The sequence below is a fragment of the Culex pipiens genome, chromosome 2, assembly GCF_016801865.2.
Source record: "Culex pipiens pallens isolate TS chromosome 2, TS_CPP_V2, whole genome shotgun sequence".
NCBI lineage: Eukaryota > Metazoa > Arthropoda > Insecta > Diptera > Culicidae > Culex > Culex pipiens.
In genome coordinates this window covers 213,447,643-213,469,257 of record NC_068938.1, presented here as the reverse complement: position 1 = coordinate 213,469,257, position 21,615 = coordinate 213,447,643, and the positions used below count along the sequence as shown (strand labels likewise).

General features: G+C 35.5%; 1 long non-coding RNA gene across 1 annotated transcript; it reads left to right on the top strand.

Annotated features, from left to right (window-relative positions):
• Positions 1-16,216: 16,216 nt before the first annotated feature.
• LOC120416806 (uncharacterized) lies at positions 16,217-17,358 on the top strand. The gene is made up of 4 exons (XR_005605389.2): positions 16,217-16,466; positions 16,561-16,618; positions 16,684-16,928; positions 17,170-17,358. It is a non-coding gene; the product is annotated as an uncharacterized LOC120416806 (long non-coding RNA).
• The last annotated feature ends 4,257 nt before the right edge of the window (positions 17,359-21,615 follow it).

The window sequence follows — 21,615 nt, the reverse complement described above, 5'->3', positions numbered from 1 at the left end:
AAACGCGTCCTCACATGCGGAAAGTCATGGCATGCCTCGAAGCGATGAAAAATTATGTGAAGTCTCACTTGACCTGTTTGGTTGATTAAGTCAAGGTTTGCTTTGTCGATGAACATGAGGGGAAGCTAGCTGTTTTTCCAACCCCTCGGGCCAACACGCGGTGACTGTTGATGGAAAGCAGTCCTTCCACCGGGGTAGGTTGGTGCGTCTTGTAAAATCCACACGAATCGCACATGTTCAGCCAGGGACGAAGAGGGTTTCACGCGCGGAAAAACCATAAAATGTACCAACGAATTTGTTTGTTTCTGCCACCTTGTACGACCACGTGTGTGTGCGTGTGAGGGAAATTCTTGGTTTTTATGATAAGTTGGTCCACCGGGAACCACCTTCCGACCTCGACTCGACTGGTGATGAGCGGAAAGGCCTTCGAGAATCCTTGGTTTGGGCCGAACGGCAATGAAGACGGGATGAAGGACGACGTTGGTTGTGGTCGGCAGTGAGGTATCATTTTCATTACAATTTTCCATCAACATTACCAAGGATTGATGAGGTTGAACCATGCGGAATGTGGATTGCATTTCGTAATGACGAATGATGAGCTGGAGAAAATTATGTTTGCCGACAATGGTCTGGAAATGGTGATGGGGGTGTCATGTTTTTATTTTTGGTCGTAATTTTAACACAATATGCATAAAAATCCTGTTTGCCATCAAATCAAATGAAAAATTTAATCTGTTCTTATAGATTTTATGTACTTCTAAAGTTTCCTAACAATTTTCCTCCAGACGAATTATAGAAAATAGATAAACGCCATAATATTCCTTAAAATAAGATCTTTTTGTATTTTACTACCAAAACCTCAATCAATCATCTGATCAGAAAAAAAACTAAGATCTAATCTAATCTGTATCTAGTAGATTTCCTACGGCTTATTCTGAATCTATTGTTCATTGTCATGGTTTTGAGATTAGTGTTTTTATCAATTTTAATGAATTTACAGTTCTTTAAGAAAATCTTGAAGATTCATGCATTAATTTTTTTCGGAGTCTTTTTGCATTTCACGCGTAGTGACTAAAACAAGCAGTATTTAAAAAATCAAGAATGATATTTTTTATTATTTTCCTGGCAAATTACATTCGTTTAACGGTGCACATCAACCAGATTCCGGTGCATCGTAATTATTTTTTCTCCGTATTTTTATTAATTTATTTTTATTGTACAAATGCTTAAGAGCAATTCTCTACTATCTGATTTAGCTCAAACTTTGTGGGGGCCTTCCCGAACACCAAATAAGCAATTTTGTGTCATTGGTTCACCCATACAAATCTCCATACAATTTTGGCAGCTGTTCGTACAAAAATGGTACGTAAATATTTGAAAATCTGTAACTTTTCAAGGAATTTTTGATTGAGTCTTCGGCAAAGTTGTAGATATTGATGAGGACTATTCAGAAAAAAATTGGTACACGGAATTAAAGTTACCTGATTTTTTAATTATTATTTTTTCAAAAAATCAATTTCTCAAAATCCGATTTTTTTTATTTTTGATTTTTTTATATGTTTTAGGGGACAAAAACCCGCATCTTTTGGTCCATTCAGAAGTATGGACGAAAATTTTGCCAACGAGTTATCATTTTTTAATAGTGATTTCTGTAAAAATAAATTAGAGCGTCCAATTTCCCGTCCCGGGAAAAAATTTCCCGGGCATTCCCGGGATTTCTCGAAAAAAAAATATTTCCCGTTTCCCGGGAAATTTGTAAATTTCCTAAGAATTCCCGAAATTCAAGCAGAAGTATATATTTCTTAATTTTTTTGAACTTTTTTTATGAAAATTATTGAAAAAATAATAAATGCACAAATTCAACATGATTTTGTTAAATTAAATGTATTGTTTGGTTTATATATAAGTAATCAGATTATCAGAAATTATGGCATTAGAATTATTTCTAATAATATTAATTTTTAAGGCAACTGGGAATAGATCTTGCTTAATGAGTATTAAATTATTACAATTAGGTAAGCTTTCAACAGATTGATGTAATTTAATCAAAACAATATTAACTCCTTACCTCCAAATTAAAATTGAGATTTTTTTACGTGCAAGAATATATTCAAAGCTTGCTCAAATATTTGAAAACATTGGGTTGTTTGGAGTAAAACCAACACTAAAAAGCTTTACCATTTGTTCAAGAGCTGAAACCAGTATTTGTCATGAAAAACATAATTTCTGCATGTTTTTTTCTCATTTCAATAAACTGGTCACAGAGGCATGTTTAAAATTTCTCATCAAAAAATACCAAAATACATTTTCTTGTAGTTGAATGATTTTTTACATGCAGTCAAGCTGTTAATTGATCTTCACACTTATTTAAACCATTAATGTTGATGTCCTATACAATTTTGTTGCTTAATATTAATTAAAACCAAGACCATAACAATTTTCAATACATTTAGAATTTCCCGGGAATTCCCGAGAAATTGGCTGAAAATTTCCCGTTTCCCGGGAAATTTGTAACCCCGGGAAATTGGACGCTCTAAAATAAATGATATTTTTGTTCGAAAAATCCGTTTTTTTCACTGATTGTCTATTCATACGGACTTTGGGATATTGATTTTTTGTAAAAAAAAGTTAATTGAAAATTCATTTTTTTTTTTCGTGTACCTTTTCTCTGATTAGCCCTCATCAATACCCACAACTTTGCCGAAGACACCAAATCAATCAAAAAGTTCATTGAAAAGTTACAGATTTTCAAATATTCACGTACCATTTTGTCTGAACAGCTGCCAAAATTGTATGGAGCTTTTATGGGTGAACCAATAACACAAAATTACTTCTTTGGTCATAGGGAAGGCCCCTACAAAGTTTGAATCAAATCAAAAAATATAAGTAAAATCCATTTCCGAGTTTGGTGGAGAATTGCTCTTAAGTATTCATTTCTTGCAGGCAGTCGAATATTACTCGGAAAAAATAAAAATAATCGGGTGTTTTGTAATTTTTAATCGATAAAGCGACGAAAATCGATCTTCAATTTGGGAATAAAAAGTTGTGCTCTTAAGATAAATTTGCTTCATTTTAATAAATTTATGTAAATGAGTTGTCATCCAATATCTGCGATATTTTTTTTACTTTCCTTGTTTTAATAACTCATCACAATTAATTTGGATCGTTTTGCGCACTTCTTTAAAGTTCTATGAAATTGGAATGCCTAAAATAATCTCACACTTTGGACACATTTGGACGTAAGCAACGCAACCTCTAGTGAAATTCACAATCGATCTTTTCCCACACAAACTTCAACGCTCAACAGTGACTTGTCCTATCTTTTTACAGCAAACGAGCCACAACAAGGCACACAAGTTACGATTTGACAAGATTGAGTAACAAGGATGTCGATTTGTTATTATCAAAAATCGAGATTTCGATACTTGGCATGAACATTTGACATTTCGTTGGAATTTACGAAAATGTTCTTTGCCATTCTGGGCATGCCAGTGAAATAACCACCAGTTCTGTTAAAACATTGCTTTCTAAATATCTATTGAAAATATCTTATAGAGCAAACTCGTACACATTTGACAGTTAAAATTGAAATACCTAGCCATTTAAAATGGTTTTCTCTGCCAGAGTGAACTTTGAGTAAACTTCTCGTCCAATTTAAATAAAATTGTCATTAGCAAAACTAACAATCCCTGGACTAACATCACTCCTTTCTTCAAAATAAACCTAATTTTGCACTGTGTTAGCTTGAAATCTAAAAACTGCGACTGCGGTTTGAGTTGATTGCAATTTACTTCCACGTCAGGATCCGAGAATTGCCTCTCTGGACCATGCCAGTTCCTTAAACCGATTCCAGGGAAATCCCCCCAGGATTGCTTTCTCAGCAAATCCTGGACTGGACTCTCCAGGAATAGACTTGTCATTCGGTTTGGTGGCGGAAAACCCATTTAGCATGACCTTTGGACATGCAATCCTTCCATCCAGCTCAGTGAGTGAGTACGAATGTGAGTGAAATGTTTCCGAAAATATAATTTATAATAAACATTCCCGCACCAGTTGCTGGGATGCTGGGAAGTGGTCAGCCAGCCCGGGAATAGGTCCGGCTGGATCTGCAAATAGACAAACAAGTTAATTTCATCTCTGACTGACGACGGCGGCCTCAAATAGGTTCCGTAAGATCCGAGGCATGATATGGTTGACCTTCCGTGTCGAATCGAAAAAAAAAAACTCGAAGGCCTATTTCGGGTGGGTCGTTCCCCCGGGGACGGACCAAAAGAGTTTTTCGGAGCCGAAAATGGCCTGGACACTTACGACGACTGGCAGAGTGTATTTACATCTCCAGGAGTGAGTTTGTGGATCTATAAACGGATTCAGTAAATTAAGATTTATGGGGTGTCCCCTTTTACCCCGTTGGCGACTGCGGCGGTTGGTGGTGGTGGGCCAAAAAAGGATATAAAATTATTTATTATCCTTATTACTTTTATGTGTCCATATGAGCAGGGACCGACGACGACCACTGGACCATTTCCAGGGTTGGTGGAAGAAGGGGGTTGGAAAAATTCCTCCACGTGTGTGGTGGGAAGTGGAATATGTTGTTTTATTTTAAAATAAATTTAATGTTAAGGGGTTGCCCACTCCAAAATGAGGCCATATGTGGTGTGTTGGGTAAGATTGGCCGTTTATTGGTCCAACGAGAACATGTTTTTCCTCCGCAAGGGTTGAACGAAGGGGGTTGTTATCTTGTGCAACAAATGGAGATGGCAAGTTTTTCAGTTTTTATCGTTGCGTATACTTTGAAACTTTTTCCAGCGGTCATTAGATTCCTAAATAGACTCATTAGCTTATCATACTGGTTTTGTAAAAAAATCTTCTATTTGACAGTGATATTTATTTTTGCCTTCCTCGCCTTAAGGCTATAAAATCACTCGAAAAATGGACTTCTTAAATACACCTCCTAGACATACCTTCACGTATACCTATCGACTCAGAATCAAATTCTGAACAAATGTCTGTGGGGATGTGTGTAGACATGATTTTTTTCCATACGATTATCTCAGAACTGGCTGAACCGTTTTTGGCCGGATCCGCCTTATTATGTTCGTTTTGGGGTCCCCTAAGACCCTATTAAATTTTATTTTGTTTAGTAAAGTATTTAAAAAGTTATGCCAAGAAAATCATTTTTGTAGACACAAAAAAGGGTGATTCTTGCATAACCTCAAAGGCTGGGTCTTTTTGTTTACGTGCGAGAGTCGCGCCAGATGCGAAACGCCCGGTTGCCACATTGCTTCAAATGAGAGTCTGCATGTTTTCTGGAAAAGTCTGTATCAGGCATATTTTTTTTCATAAACTTATTTTTATTATTACTTTGTTAATGTGAGGAAGGCACTACCCACCTAAGGGTGGATTAAGAAACGTTTTTGATCATAAGATTCTTAAAGGATGTTAAAAGACAATTTTTATCTCAAGGATCAATTTCTTATGTCTCCATTTGAATAAATACTTTTTCAGTGTTTTTTTTGTTATTCCATTGGATTTTAAAAAATAAAATCATTCCAATAATCATGAATCCTGAAGTTAACCACCCCAAAACTAGCCCAAAACTTGCAAACAAGATGGAAAACTGAAACCGGTATCATGTTCGTCCTAATAATCACCATAAACTCCCCACAAACACACGTGTACATTCCGGAAACCAGCTATATTAGACCATCCGTTATGACCCCGCAAACAGGAGGAAGGGTGAGGAAGACCGAAAACTTAAATAGCCGCAGCGCCACTTTTGCACAAATATCTTGTTGGTCCAGGAGAGTTGGGAGAAGTTTATGTGTGCTCTCCGGGCAACAAGCTTATTCAATTAGTTGTTTCACCTCGATCTGGCCAGGCCACCAAGTCCGGAGATGTTTGAAGAGTGGGGTTGCTACCGCAAGAGTAAGCAAGATATCGAGCTAACTTAATTATGGAAGTTTTTCATACCAGTTTATGAATATATGAAATTCTGAGGCTAAACCAAGGATATGGTTTGACTTTAAGGACATTAGAAACTTGGATAGTTGAATGATTTTTTTTGTATACAATTTGGTTTGCCTTTACATGTCTGTTTCCAGATGCCCATTTATGTTTTCTTTTTTATTCACTACAAAACATATAAAGAAGAAAAAGTCGCCAATTTTCCATTTATTCAATTTCAACTACATTATAACGAAAATTGTTAAGAAACAGAAATTTTTCTAAGAAAAGTGACTTCGCAACGGACAAACTGTTCAACTATATTTGATAAACAAAATCCATTCTTTGAAAAATGCAGAGTTTGGATAGAAATAATGATAAAATGTCTCTGAATTAAGTTTTTTTAGAAAGCTAATAAGCAGTTTTCAGACTTTTGGACAAAGATTCCTTTTTGTCTTTAATCGTTTTGGCTTAAGCCATGGTGCTTAAACCACGGGCTTAAACCAACCGCAGTGACAAAAAAGACGTTTTTCATTATTGAGCCGCCATACAAGTCTTTATAGAATAAGACATTTAATCAAAATTATCTGAAATTTTTTGAAAATCTGTGACTTAAATGTGAAATTTTAAAAACGGAGATAGTTTTTCGTAATAAGCCAATTTCAAATATTGTTCTTGAAATTGGATGTACTTCAAAAATCATCTTTTTAAAAAATTGAGTAACAAAAGTAAATAATATTATATAGTAAAGTTTCTAGACATTTCTTCAAAGGTTGTACTTTTTGTCCACTAAACATTTGAACATGCATTTGATACATTTTGATTTTAGGAAAGGAAGGTAGAGAACACAAGGGAATCATTATTTATTTAAAAAAAATCTTTGAATATCTTAGGTCTTTACAAATATTGTTAATGATTTTGTTTCTCGTACACAAAAATATAATAAAAAAGAATTGCTGTTGTTTTGCAAACATTAGTTTTAATGAAACATAGGCCGCTGCAAATATTTTTTGAAGTTTATGTCCCTCGACTCTGACCAAAGTCGAGGGGGGGGAGCGGGGGCAAAAAAATAAAAAAGGTTAAACATTGAATTTACGAGCCATGGTTTCAACATTTAAATGAACAAAGTGTTTATAAATGCAGAAAAATGCGTTTTAGATTGTTTTAAGTTGATTTGACTTCTATTTTCATTAAAATTTTGAAGATTTAAAAAAAAATATTTGCCCCCTGATTTTTGGACCAATGTTGAAGGGTGATATTTTGCATCGGCCTTAGTCAAAATTCTTTTATCCAAAAATATTTTTTTGCGGTGCAGTGCATCCTAACTTCAATATCTAACAAAATATTTTAAAATGATTTCAAATATACAAAACATTCTAACAAAAAAATTGCAACGGATTTTAATTTCAAAATTTGCTTTTAAGAAGAATTTGCTTTAAATTTAAAAAAAAAAACATCATTCTAGCGAATTTTTACCCTTAAAATTTGAACAAAAGTTAGTTGGAAAAAATAAGATGACTTTTTTTATGCCAACCTTACTCACACATTTCTTTTAAAACATTAATTTTATTCGAATTCTTTGAAAAAACAACTTGAATTTTAAGTAAATTCAGTAAAAAAAACTTGAACAAAATTTAGGTAATTTTATTCTAATCATTTATAGTCAATTAAATTCATTTTTTTTTCTTCATATGTTTCTTATTTCTACGAAATGAAAATGAATAAACAACATTAAGATGCTAATGCGTAAAAAATTTTTTTTTATTATTTTAGACATTTTTCATTTCATTATCAGCGATTTTTATTTATTAAAAAAATGTTAACTAATTTTAAAACAATCACTTTTAATTGTATTTCAAGTAACTAGACCGTTAGAAACCCTTCAAGCCAATCCAAAATCGTCAAAAAAAAAAATTCGATTTCGAAATCGACAAAATTGTTCCCAAAATCATTTTTTTTTGCGATTTTGGAATGAGTTCCATGTTTACAAATTTGACAACATAGAGTTACCGAACTTGTAATTAGAATTTAAAAATTAACTGCTGGATTTACATCATGTTACAATATTTAGATAACGAGTTCCTCGGTTAATTTGGATTTAAATATTGTTTTTTATTCATATAAAAAGTTGTATTTCAAAGAAAATGGTCCAACAAATTACCGAAACATGAATTTTTATTTTCTAAACATATTTTTAAATATGTATATTTAGTAAAACAATCTATTGCATCACAATATTTGTTCAATGTGTTTTAAAAAGGGTTTCAGGTTCAATGCACAAACTCGCTCTTCGACTTGATCAAGCGAATGACTCCACTGGTCTTAGGCTCACGTTTCGCTAAAACTTGTTCACCACAAACCACAAGAAAGTAAGTTTTTCCTTCGCGGAAAAACTTTTCCCTCCACCCACAACCGTCCATTCCGTATACGCACGTTGCCCAAAAACTGTGATATGCGTACAAATTTCGGCCCGAAAACTCTCCATTCAACCAGTGCCATATAATTTATTTCATAATTTATCATTACACTTTCCTCCGCTCATGAGTGAGTGTAGTCTAGAAGAGTGTAGGAAGCTGGAGGGGTTTCATTATATGTTTGGCGAAAACTCCGTGTGAGATTAATGAAAGTGCGCTCGCGGTTCTGAAGTGGAAGGGCAAACATCGAGCCCCGAGAGTTGGACCAAAGTTATGATTATGACGAGGAGGGGATGGGGGAGGCTGGAGTTGGTACAGTTTTCCCGGGAAAGATAAATAGACCTGTAGAGAGGGGTGAGGAGGGAAGGAGGGACTAGCCCGTTCCTTTCGGGATAGCGAAGGAGTCGGCGTTGGTTTTGCTGGCCTCTGCACTTCATTTGGGATTCATATCACTCGATTAATTATTTACGAATTAAATCTGATGGACTGTCGGGGTCGGTTGTTGGCCCGAGTCCAGATTCCTGATGGAGTGTGTGGTTAGGTAAGAGAGTCAATTATCCCATATTAGGAGAGATTTGCCGACTAACGAATTATCGATTCCTTTGAAAGTTTTCCAAAAGTGAGGCAACTTTAAATGAACCCAACCCAAATCTTAATGTGACGCCTGAAATGAACTGAACTTAAAAGAGTACCTCGCTAATGCGGCGAAATAAAATTTACATAAATTGATACTATCTGCTCATCAATCAACCAGTGAGTGGTCGTCGCCGTAAAATGCTCAAAACGCACGCAACATTTGAATTTCGTGCACTTGAAGTGGCCTTTTGACACCACAACGTGTGACGATGCAAAACGGCTTGACGCCTTCTAACGATGTGAGCTGATGTTGTGGGATAGATAAAACTCGTCCTTTAATTATTGTAAAAGCGGGCGTGAAAAAAGTTATTGATTAAAGGTAAGTCATTACTGGTTATGGTCGAGTCAAATGAAGATAATTTTGCAAATTGGAGTTCTTTTTAGTAATTTATATTCAATTTTTTTTGAGACTTTTTTGCGACCGAATTTTAATGGAAATAGAAGTCCAACTGAAAACAATTTGAAATGCATCTTCCTGCGTTCGAAATCACATTCGATCAAAAATATTTTCAATATTAGTGAAATTCCAATATACAGAACTGCAAAAACTTTTTTTTCCGGAAAAACAATTCGTCAATGCTTAGATATTTTAAAAACTAATGATTTCAACACAACTGGGCAGGTGTAAAATGTTTTTTAAAACACGTTTTTCATTAAAATGTTGATACCGCTTGTAATTTCATTTTTTTTTTTATTTAATTTTCACCCCCTGGACTTTGGTCAGAGTCGAGGGACATAAACTTCAAAAAATATTTGCAACGGCCGTAATGAAATAAAACAAATAAAAAATGTAATAATTATCTTTTTCCTACACTTTGCATGCAATTTTGGGCCATACTATCTCTGAATGAAAATCATTCGGCCCTGCCTTTTTTATAATAAAATGAAATTGCGTTGTCATTTTTGTGTATATTTGGTGGCTAATGTAATTAATTAAATTAAAATCTAGCGTTGAAAATGCATTTCAATGTGCTCCAATTTTAACAAAATGCGATCTTATAACATGACAATTGTTTTTTTTTTTTCAATATGAAATACAATTAATTACAATCTTATATTTTTTATGTTTTAAAAGGTGTGGTTTTAAAATGAAGTTTCGTAACTTCATTTGTTTGAGCCAAGAGGGTTGGGGCGCGGACTTGGTAATCTGGAGATGACTCTCACCGGATTGGTGTTATTTTTGGGGTGTGCGAAATCTTTTTTATTTCTTGCGTACATAGGGGGATGGCGTCGCTATTTTTAGACCACGTTTTCCACTTTTTCTCATCGAAACCGACTACTTTATCGACTTCATTTTGCTGGGCAAGATAGGACGCCGTCTATTTTTAGACGATGACTCAGCACTTTTCCACTCTTGCACCTTAAAAAACGTTACTTAATCCACCATTAGGTGGTTGGTGCCTTCCTCACATTGAGTGTAATCCTAGGTAATATCTAAGATCCGGCCTCTAAAAAGTTCATAAAAAACACTTAAGTGCCTTTAGCTTTTGATAGGGTCGTCAGATCTGCAATCTACTGAACTCGTTGGAAAGGTCTTTTGATTACCTATCCAACGACAAGTCGCATAATAGATCCGGACAAAGTTTTCATCGAAATATATGAGATCCGGCCTCTAAAAATTTCATAAATAACACTTAAGTGCTTATAACTTTTGATAAGTTCGTCAGATCTTCAATCTAATAATTTCGTTGGAAGGGTCTTTTGGTTACCTATCCAACGACAAGTCGCATGATAGATCCGGACAGCGTTTTTGTCAAAATATCTGAGATACGGCCTCTAAAAAGTTCATAAATATCACTTAAGTGCTTATAACTTTTGATAGGGTTGTCAGATCTTCAACTCGTTGAAAAGGTCTTTCGAATACCTTTCTAAAAATGTATAACATGACGAGGTTTCTACCAAAAACACCCTTTTTACAATCTTCCGGACTTTTGCTAAATTCGTTTTTTTAGCATGACTCTTGAAGTACTTAACTAAACTTTATCATTTTCAATAGCGACTTATGGGACCCCAAGAGTGATTAAATGAGACGGTAACAGATAGCCGAGACGGTTGGGGCGCGGACTTGGTAATCTTGATATGACTCTACAGATTGATGTTTAGGGTGTGCAAAATTTATTTATTTTTGTTTTGTACATGCTTTTTGTGTACACGTTTTCGCATACAATATTGCATGCTTTTGCTCACAAAGTGCATGCTTTTGCATGCGATTTTACCATCGGATTTTTTGCTGTGTACATGAAAAAACTATTTTTATTTAGCTTAGTTTTATTTAGCTCTTTATCACAGAAACTGGATTTTGACAAACATTATCCCCTTAGATTTTTTTTTTAATTTTTTATATGTATAAGTGGACAAAAAGTGCTATAAAATGAAATCTTTCAGCATTGATTTAAATTGCTGGGAGAAATTCACTCATTCCCCTTCAGTTTATTAGACTCGAACTAGGTTTGTATTTGCATTGAAACTTTGAAGCTTTTTGAAACAATATTTTTTCCCTTAATTTATTTAACCAATTTTGAAAAGAGGGGGAGCGGCGACATAAACTTTGAAAAAAATTTGCTACGGCCTAACAAATGTTTAAAAAAATGCTATGAATAAAATATTGCACTAACTTTTTAGAAATGCGTTAAGAAAGCTTTTATTTCACTTATTTTACATACTAAACTTTTCTTGAATGTGTCGTATGGGTAATTCTCTACCAACTCACACGAAATCGGGAAAAGTTGCCCCGACCCCTCTTCGATTTGCCTGAAACTTTGTCCTAAGGGGTAACTTTTGTCCCTGATCACGTTGCTTATAAACATCACGAGTTATCGCGATTTTACGAAAAAAAGTTTTGAAAAAGTTACTTTTTGCGTTTCTCTTTGTTTCGTCGTCCGTGTCTGTCGCGGGTGACCATGAATGGCCATGATCGATGACGACCAACTTTTTCAAAACTTTTTTTCGTAAAATCGCGATAACTCGTGATGTTTATAAGCAAACCCCTTATGTCTATATATCAAAATTTTTGTGATTGTCTGCTCTACAACTTTGTAGAACATTGTTACACTCTAAAAAATAACCCTGCAAAGTTAGAAAAAACACGAAATTTTAAAATGAAAAATTTTGTTCTAAATGAAAAAATGACCCTTCTGGGACAATGTAGATTCGAAAAGTACATTAAATTTCCCATAAAATGACATGTTCCAAATTTTTTACAGTCGAGTAACGGAAAATGGGAGAACTTAAAACTTTTTTAGTGTTTTTTCGATGAAAAATACGTTTTTTTCGGAATTCTGAGTACGCCATCAAATCGGGCGTCTAATTTTACACAAAAGTCCCTTTGACACCAAATTTCTATCTCATCACCGTTTCAGGCTGCAAATTATTGAAAAACACCTTTTTTTTCACATGTTCAAAAATGGAAGGGGTCGTACCGCCCCTCCGTCACGAGATATCGATAAACGGACCTCGTATTCGTGATCAGGGACAAAAGTTATCCCTTAGGACAAAGTTTCACGCAAATCGAAGAGGGGTCGGGGCAACTGCTGTGTGAGTTGGCGGAGAATTACCCGTATAGGATGTGCTTCATTTTGAAGATTTTAGCAGTCTTTAAAAAACTTGAATCAAGAGGCAAAAAAAAGTTTTTGACTGAAATTGTGATTTTCATTCAAAAACATGTAAAATCGATTGTCAACGGATTTATTTTATTTTATTCTGTACACAGAAAAAAAAAATCAATTCTCGTAATCGTTAATTAAGTTCACGAATGTGAGAACCACGAAGGAATTTATTCATGAGTATGGTTCATTTGCACTATAAACGTGAATATATTCCTTCGTGGTTCTCGCATTCGTGAATTTAATTCACGATTTTGAGAATTCATTTTTTTCCATGTAAGTAAGTCTGATTTTACCTATTGAAATATCAATGATTCTTGGTCTTGGAGATTTAAGCGATTAAAATGGCATTAAAAATAGCACAAATATCCCAACAATTTAATTTTATTCAAATTCTAACGACAAATCAGCAACTTCAAACTAATCATGTCACCAAACTGCTGCTAAACATTCCAAGCAAAATCCTTTGTGTCTCCAACCAACTAACCAAAACTTTGTTCAACCCAGCCCGCTCCGCTCGGCATTTATTAGTATTCATCTGGAGTGTTGAGCTAGGTTGGATTGGTTGGTTAGAAGCTACTAAATTATTCCCGACATAAATTGAAGCAACAACACCAGCACGAGCAAGTGCATCTCCACCAGTCAGAGTGCGCTCATGCTCATACATAATTTGGCAGGCACTCTGGCGGTGGAGTCCTCGTCGTGAGCTCCGGTGTTCGTGCGCTAGATTCCAATCGTGCCAAGTGTCGTGTCACACAAACACACACACGCTAGTTCATTAGGCGAACCAATGCCGATGCTGCCACCACCCACTTAAGCTCATTTGCATAATTAATAGACATTTAATTACAATAATAACAAAATTTATGGTAAATTTAAACCATTTTCACACCCTTTAATTCGTAATTTATTATCCGCCTGAGTGACAGCTCGGTTTCCCGGAATTTATGGGCCGTGTGCGAGCTCAACACAGTGCTGCTAGTGTCGTCCACGGATGGGTTTGCGTTGTGTGGCACTGTCGATGCCGGGTCATTTGTCCTCGGGAAGGAAATAATTTATACCATTGTGGGTCTATAATTTATGCCCATTGTGTGTATGGTGCCTGTGGTGGTTAGGGCCCATTGTAGGAGAACTGCAAATCGTGAAGCAACAATGGAAGTTAAATTGTGCATCCTTGTTTAAAAAAAAACATTGGTTGATAGAAAACTGTTTTTATTACTTCTAGTTCAGTTTTATTTCAAATTTCATAAATATTTGATGATAATGCGTGGTAGAGTGACAGTAAAAAAATAACATTGTGAATATCAGGGGCTGGTTTTTATAGGAAAGAAATGAAACAAATTGGGATTTTAATGAAAAATACTAAGACATTTTAAAAATGTGGTAAAATCCACATATGGATTAAATAAAAACCTTATTTACTGATTGAAGGAACCAAAAAGCCTTAAGCTGAAAATATTGTTTAACATTCCAACGCCCAAGGCTCCAAAAAAGTTGGAACGGTAAATTCAACTCAATGGTTCTCGTGCATAACTGAACCAATCAAGATGATTCTTCTTTCCAGTGATTTGTTAGGATGTCTAGATAATTCTAGAACTTTGCAGAGCTTAATTTGATCAAATCTGTAATTTCTGCGATCAAAAACATCGTTCCAAGCAAAGAGAGTTGGTATTGATGAAGTTTTACTAAAATGCGTGCAATTTTAAGATTTTTTATGTTTTTTGGACCTCAAACTTCAATGCCCGTCTTACCCCACTTCCCTTTGTCGTAGAGGGCTCATATTTGGCATGAGTTTATCTCATGTATACACAGAAAAAAAAGTGTAAAATTACACATCACTGAATCGATGTTATTAACGTAAAAGAGCATAATGTAAAATTGAAATCCAACTTAAAGTGTTGAATCGCACATAAAGAGGGTTCATGTAAAATTAAATCGAACGTAAATCATGTTTCTCATTTAAATGGAGATTATTTTTTGCCATTTCACAACTTTTGAATTCAGAAAAGCATGTAAATTCTTACTCGATGTAAAATTTGCGCTACGTAAATGTTAAAGGCATATACATTTTCATCAAAACATTTGCTGTTCTTGTCAGTGACAGGTCAACATTATTGACGATTGTGGAGAACTGTGCGGATGTGTTTTGAAGAGATTTTTTTTGTTTGATTGTCAAATGCTCTGGACTCAGGTGTATGTTTTGTAAACAAAGGAGTTAAGGACAATATTTAGTTACGGCTGTAACCGGGAGGTAAAAACAATCAACACAGCAAATACTGTTGTAAACAAAACATTATTGGCCTTCCGGAGGTCTTTGACGTCAGCAGCAATGAGTCCGCAATCTCTTCCAAACCGGAGCTGGCAACTTCTGGCTTGGAAGGAATACGTTAGGCCTTCCGGTTATGTTGCAGTGGGTGAAACCGGTAAACAATCTTTCATAGCAAACTAATATTAACTTACAAAATAATAAAGTTCTTTTCGTCTCATGCAGCTTCTCCAGCAGTTTTGCCATTCCTGGCGATCACACGGTTGACTTCCGGGTGTATTTCGGCGGCCGTTGTGGCGAAAAGTTCATCTTAAACAGCGTTCAGGCATCTCCGTCTGCGGTCGGGCAGCTCCGTCTGGTCGTAGGTTCAACGCAGTTTTGCCATTCGAGCTGGTAACAGGAGATGTCACCCGGTTGACTTCCGGGTGCATTTTGGAGGCCTTTGTGATGCAAAATTCATCTTAAACAGCACGGTTGGGCAGCCCGCCTGGTCGCAGGATCAATGGCGTATTCCTCCAGGTTGTTAGCGCTGACCGGCCGGAAGAGCTCTCGCGCTCAATCTACGTGAACAGGTGGTGCAGCCGCGCCCGGAACGGTTTTCCTGCTGGTGATGCCCACTCTCTGGATTTTTCGTTGATCCTAACTCAGCGTTACGATTCCGTTACATCGAGTTTCTTCTGGCTGCTGGATATGAACAGGATCTGACCATCGAAGAAACTGATCGTCTCACATTTTTCAATCAGTATTGTATTAAAAATTACCTTTTTCTATAGTTTGCCTTCGGTTTGAGAGAAGCATCTTGTTCAAAGTTCGGCTTTTTTTTTTTAAAAAAACGTTGTTTAAAACTATGCGAAGGAAATATTTGAAAAAAAATGCAAAATTTAATCTTAACCATGACAGATCAAAAGCAAAAGTTTGTTGACAACTTACACTTCGAAGAAAAAATAGTGAAAAAAGGTTGAACTAGAATTCAACATGCAGTAGTACCTCTAGATATTCATATTCAAAGCAAGACTTACCTATTTTAGTTCGTCTACTGAAAAATGATTTCGAATAAAAATGTTTTTAGATACCAAATAAATCTCAAAGCATTCACTTTTTCCGATTTTAATTGCTCATATGTGTAGCTAATATTTTGGTTACGTTTTAAAACATTTTTGAAACAAACATTTAAAAGTTTTGTTTCCTCGAAGACCAATATTTCATATATACTTGTTTTTTTAATATGGTCGCCAAAGGTCAAATAAACTTTTTTTTTTGCTTTTTGGGTGTTGGGTGGGTGTTATTGAATATCCCTTTAATCAAGGCGTTTTTTTTTTGCCACCGGTTTTCACCAATGGCTCTTACGTCCTTTTGAAAACTAATCAGATAAATTTGATTGACCGTGTACAATTCTACCATTTCTCTTGCAGCGTGCACATTTTGTTTTGATTCCTTTCGTCTTCTTCTTTTGCATTATTTAGTGCGCCGCCTGCTGCGATTTTTGGCGAGTGAATAAAATATGATTTTGTTGGAGTGATATCAACAGTTCTAGATAGTCCAGATTAGATAAAGACCCGGCACCGGCGTTTTGGAGATTTCCGGAAGACGAAGTTCGATGGCCTGGTGAGGATTTGACAAGAGTTTGAAAATTTGTTTAGTTTTAGTTGTTTAGTTTAATATAAATAAGAGTTTGAGTTATTTTTCCTTGTTGCTACAGATGCTATTCGGATGAAGCCTTCAAACGACGAGTTAATTGGCCAAAGATTTTCCTGCAGGTATGCATCTGAGTTCGTTTTTATTTAAATGTGTTATTCTTTATGATTTTCTTTAAATTTAACAGTAAGTGAATCGACCTGATGCGGTCTCCAGCGCCACCGCTAACATGCCGCGCAACACCTGAAAAACGCAGTCCAAGATTGTGCCCTGCAACCTGGCGTTCTGGCGAAACGAAACCTATCCCGTTCTGTTTCCTATCGAGAGTCGTCATCGACGGAACGCTTGGCTTGGCCTGGATGGACACGAACATGCGTAACGTGATTTCCACACGTGGGTGATTTCGCACGAGGAGCAAAATCGATCATACAGGTGAGTGACCATTCTGTTGAGACGAATCGACTGACTCGCAGGACTGCTTCGCCATCGGCATGCTGTCCGAGTGCTTCAGCTTCTAAAGGTGTTCACCGCTAAGATGACCGACAAGCTGCGAATCTTCGGTCGTGCGTGTAGGATCGCAACAACGATAAGATAGTCCTCAACGGCAACGTGTGCTTGAACAAGTTACTTGCAAATTAAGCAGATATATAATTTTAACTCTTTCTGTTTCCAGGCACATAGTGAAAATATTGGCCTCGCTTTGGCGGAGTCCGGAATCACCACCAACAGTCTGCCTTTGTTCAATACCTGCTCCTGCGGACTCTGAAAAGATCCAGGCCGTATTCCGCCGCCTGAACGCCATCTACCGCTAGGGTACCTGATACCGCTGCTGAGTGCTGATCGTCGACCTGCAGGTGCAACATAGCTGTGATGGTAAGATCAAGATTGAATTCTTCGAATTCTTTTACTTGAACTTATTTCTTTCAGAGTGTCCCGATTTGGTGTTCAACTTTGTCAAGCAGATTAGCAAGGACTTTCCGGAAAAGTTTTCCGATGTGGTGCGTAGCGACGCGTTACGCGTGCTCCTGGGGCACGAACTGTACGTGTCCTATATCAACCCTCACTTGCAAAACTGCGTGCTCCACGTAGAGCTCAAGATCGTTTAGGTTTAAAAAAAACCGTATTGCTAGAATCACCTTCTGTCAGACTTTGTTATGGTCGAGAAAAGCATAAGCTCCAGTAATCTTTTTTTCTTTAAATGTGTTCAAACGATTCTTTAATATTAATCTTTTGTGAATTCCGTTTGATCATTTAAATCATATCTCGTTTAAATACTAATTCAATGCTCCGTTGAATCTGTTTTCTGTTGTAATTTTCAAACACTTTCTTTGCTGAGCAGATCTGTTTTTGAGATTTTAAATATTTCAAACCTGATCAAATAAAATTTCAAAAGCATGTCTTTCTGAGCAACAATTTACGAAAACGTTTGAAATTTACATCGGATTCTAGATTCAGCGGAGCTAAAAAATTTTTTGCTTTTTGGTAAATTTACGTTATTTTCATCGGAAATTTACACGATTTCCAGAAAAAATTCCCTTGTTGATTTACATTGGATGAAACGTAAATTTCCAATGAATTTGATGTAAATTCGCATCATTAATGACGTGCACTTTTGGTACATCATTAATGATGTAAATTTACCGGATTTTTTTTTTCTGTGTAGATAAACAAACGCTGAAAGTTTCATCTAAATCGGAGCACCTCGATACGACCTCTATAACAAACCGAGCAATATTTACAAAAACTGCCTCTTAAACACGCAACTAACATTCCAATTGGCACTTTTTTCCTCACTAAAACTCAAATATCTCGGCTCTGGAGTGTCGAAATTGGATTTTGTCAGAGGGAAAAATGTTCGCCATGAAATTTCCTACAAGCTGCAGGAAAAATAGGCTACCCTAAATTAAATGAACATTAATAATGTTCGCATTTTTTCGAAACTTTTTTCAGAAATTATTTCAGAAAAATTTGAAAAAATGCGATTTTTTTCGACACAAATCCGCCTGAGAGAGTACAAAAACTTTAATTTTGGTCCAATATTCTTATTCTATGGACAAAAACCTATCGTTTGAAGATAATACACACCTGATTGAAACAGTTTTTGTATTGATTCCAAGCGATTTTAGAAAATTTGTTCAAAAAAGTGACTTTTTTCAGTAAATCGACTAGGGGGTGCGAGAAAGTATTTTATTATTTTTTCTTGTCTAAGAAAACATTGTTCCTAGCATCATAATCTATCATTTAAGAAGTGAGCACCTGAAATTCCTCGTCATGACCTCAAAATGAGACAGGCTATTCTCCATAGAAATGAGTCCTCAGATCATTTTGCTTCAGGCGCATGGTGCTTTAAGTTCGATTAATGAACGGAATTCCGATACTGTTTTTATCAAAAGATTTATTAAATGTTTGGCTATGTTACGTAAACATCTTGAAAAAAAATTAGTTTGTATTTTATACTGTTTGCTCTTTGCTACCGAACTTCAGATCAACAAATATGGTTTTCAATTTATCTTTATGTGGATTCAATTACGTTTTTCAAATGTCTTAGTATTTTTTATCAAAAGCCCAAAAAACGCAGCTAGCAAAAACAGATTCAGCTCTACCAAAAATATATTTGCGCGTTTTGCTAAAATAGCTTTTAAAAATCGAGTAGATGAGTAGGATTTTTTAACAAAATAGTTTTTTTCATCAAAATGCGTGAAAACGAGATAGGAGAAAAAACCGAAATACGTTTATAAGCTTTGAAAACAATCAGCGATTGGTTGCACCGGAAGCAAAGCAAGATCGCCCCAGCAGCTGGACACCGAGTTGCGGTTGAGGACAAAACGCAAAGGCCAGCAGAGCCAACCAAGACCCCTACGCAATCCCCCTTCCCTTCCCACGCCTTGTCTTTAACATCAATCCCTTCCCTACTAACCCCGAGTAGGCCGCGGGTAACCGGCTCCCCTCCCACTAACATTTACACACAAGATCCTCTGTAATTATTAAGTCAAATGTAATTACAAAAGCCGACTCGGTCCTAACCAGGTCCCAGTACCAAAAAGGACCTAATAAAAATAATTTTATGAAAAAAAAAAAAAAACAATCAGCGATGGAATAATTATCATCAATAGAAAATCTCTGGACGTTCATCAAGAGAAAAAATCCGAAGGGAGCATGGCTCTCCTCTCGAAAGATCGGTTAACAAGAATCTAAAAAAAACATCATCTTGATTATTCGGTGGAACATCTTTTTCACTAATGCACTTGCAAGTGTAACGTCACACGTCGAAAATGGCCTGTCTCATTTTGTAGTTGGCCAATGTGTGTAAACAAAGTGAAATAAATATTATTAAGTGGTGCTGATAAGGAAATTCACAAAAAAAACATCAGCAGATTGATTTTTTTAGAGAATTTCGGGAGCGATTTTCTTTTGCGTGATTTGCCGCCTCTCTCTTTTGCGAGTGAAGAAAGTTCGCAAGCGAAATTGATTTGTTCGCAATTATTCCTTCCATCCCTGAAATTCAAAATTTTCGAACAAATAGAATCACAAAATGTTTTATATATATTAATCAAAGGTTATGCATCAATCTAAAATTTTCAAAATTAATAAACTTGTTTAAAAAAAATCCTGAGCAATTATGATTTTTACCGATCGATGGTAAAAAATTAAAATTAGTACAAAGTTTGTTAAAAATATAAAAATATGCGATAAACGATGCATCATAATTTTCTTTAAATCGATTTACAAGTTTCAACCAAAATTTAATTTATTGTGGTCAATATCTGGCATGAAGAAATTTAAAAAAAATATTCAGATTAGGAGATTTTTTTATCTTATTTGATTTAAAAATCTTCCAAATCATTTGAAACAAACGTACCAATAAGGCGTCATCCATAAAGTATGTCACGCTCTAGGGGGGAGGGGGGTCTGATAAAGTGTGACATTGCGTGTTGTAAGTATAGGAAAAGCGTGACAAAGGGGGGGAGGGGGGGGGGGTAAATTTTGGCTGATTTTAGAGTGACGTACTTTATGGATGAAACCTAATTTATGGTAATTCAAAGATCAATATTTCCCTTAGTATATTGCATAGTTGAATTATCACAGATAACACTTTTTTGTGCTCTGTAGTAAATAATGAAGCAATGCCAGTTTGAAGATTACCAATTGATACATTTTTTTATGCATCAATGAAAAAATAATTATTTTTAAGGTTTAAGTAACTTTTTTAAAAACATGAAAATAATTACAATTAAACATATGTTAAAGCATTCAATGTAAAAATGTGATAAAAGTAATGTTTAAAAGTTGCAGGCATTGTTGTTAACAATTTCAATAACGTTATACTATTGCAAGAATGGTGTGACAACGACATTTCAGACATGTTGAATTTTGTTTCAACGAGAGAAAATAATTTTATTTATTTTATCGAAGTCAAAGGAAAGGTGAAATATTCTAAATATTTTCAATCAATAATAAAAGTTTATTAACGAAATTTTTAATTTATTTTGTTTGCAATGATTCTTCATTGCCCCCGGAATTTCTAAGAAAATTTTGAAGGGGTGGAACAAAAACTAGAAATGGGATAATTTAAAACAAATCTGAACAGGAACTTAAAACAAATTACTGGAAATATACATTTAACATACTGTGGAAACATCAGTCCTGTAGGATAAAAAAAAGTGCTTCATGAAATATATTATTTATTTAACTCAGAAATTCAATTGAAATGATTGCTTATCAATTAACTTAGCACTTTATTTCTAACAAGCACAAATAGAATAAAAATTTTAGTAGTTTATTTTTTTTACAAATTCACTAAGCAAAAATATCACAACTTTTTTTCCAATCTTCTAATCACACCAAAGTAACGAAATCTTTTCTTTTTCCACCAACCAAAGCACAAACACATACTCTATGCTGGCTGGCTATGTGCCTCGATTTCCACGTGGTTGCACACGACACTTCTCACGCTCACTCACAGTGCTACTCACAACGACGACGACGACGACGTCAGCGCACAGGCGTTGAAATGTGGGAGGAGCTCCAGCCCAAAACGCCCCAACGTTTTACTTATTTATATGTGTTGCTGCACACTGCTTCTCGTTGGAAGGAGAGAAGGCTGAAGCAAGGACCAGCT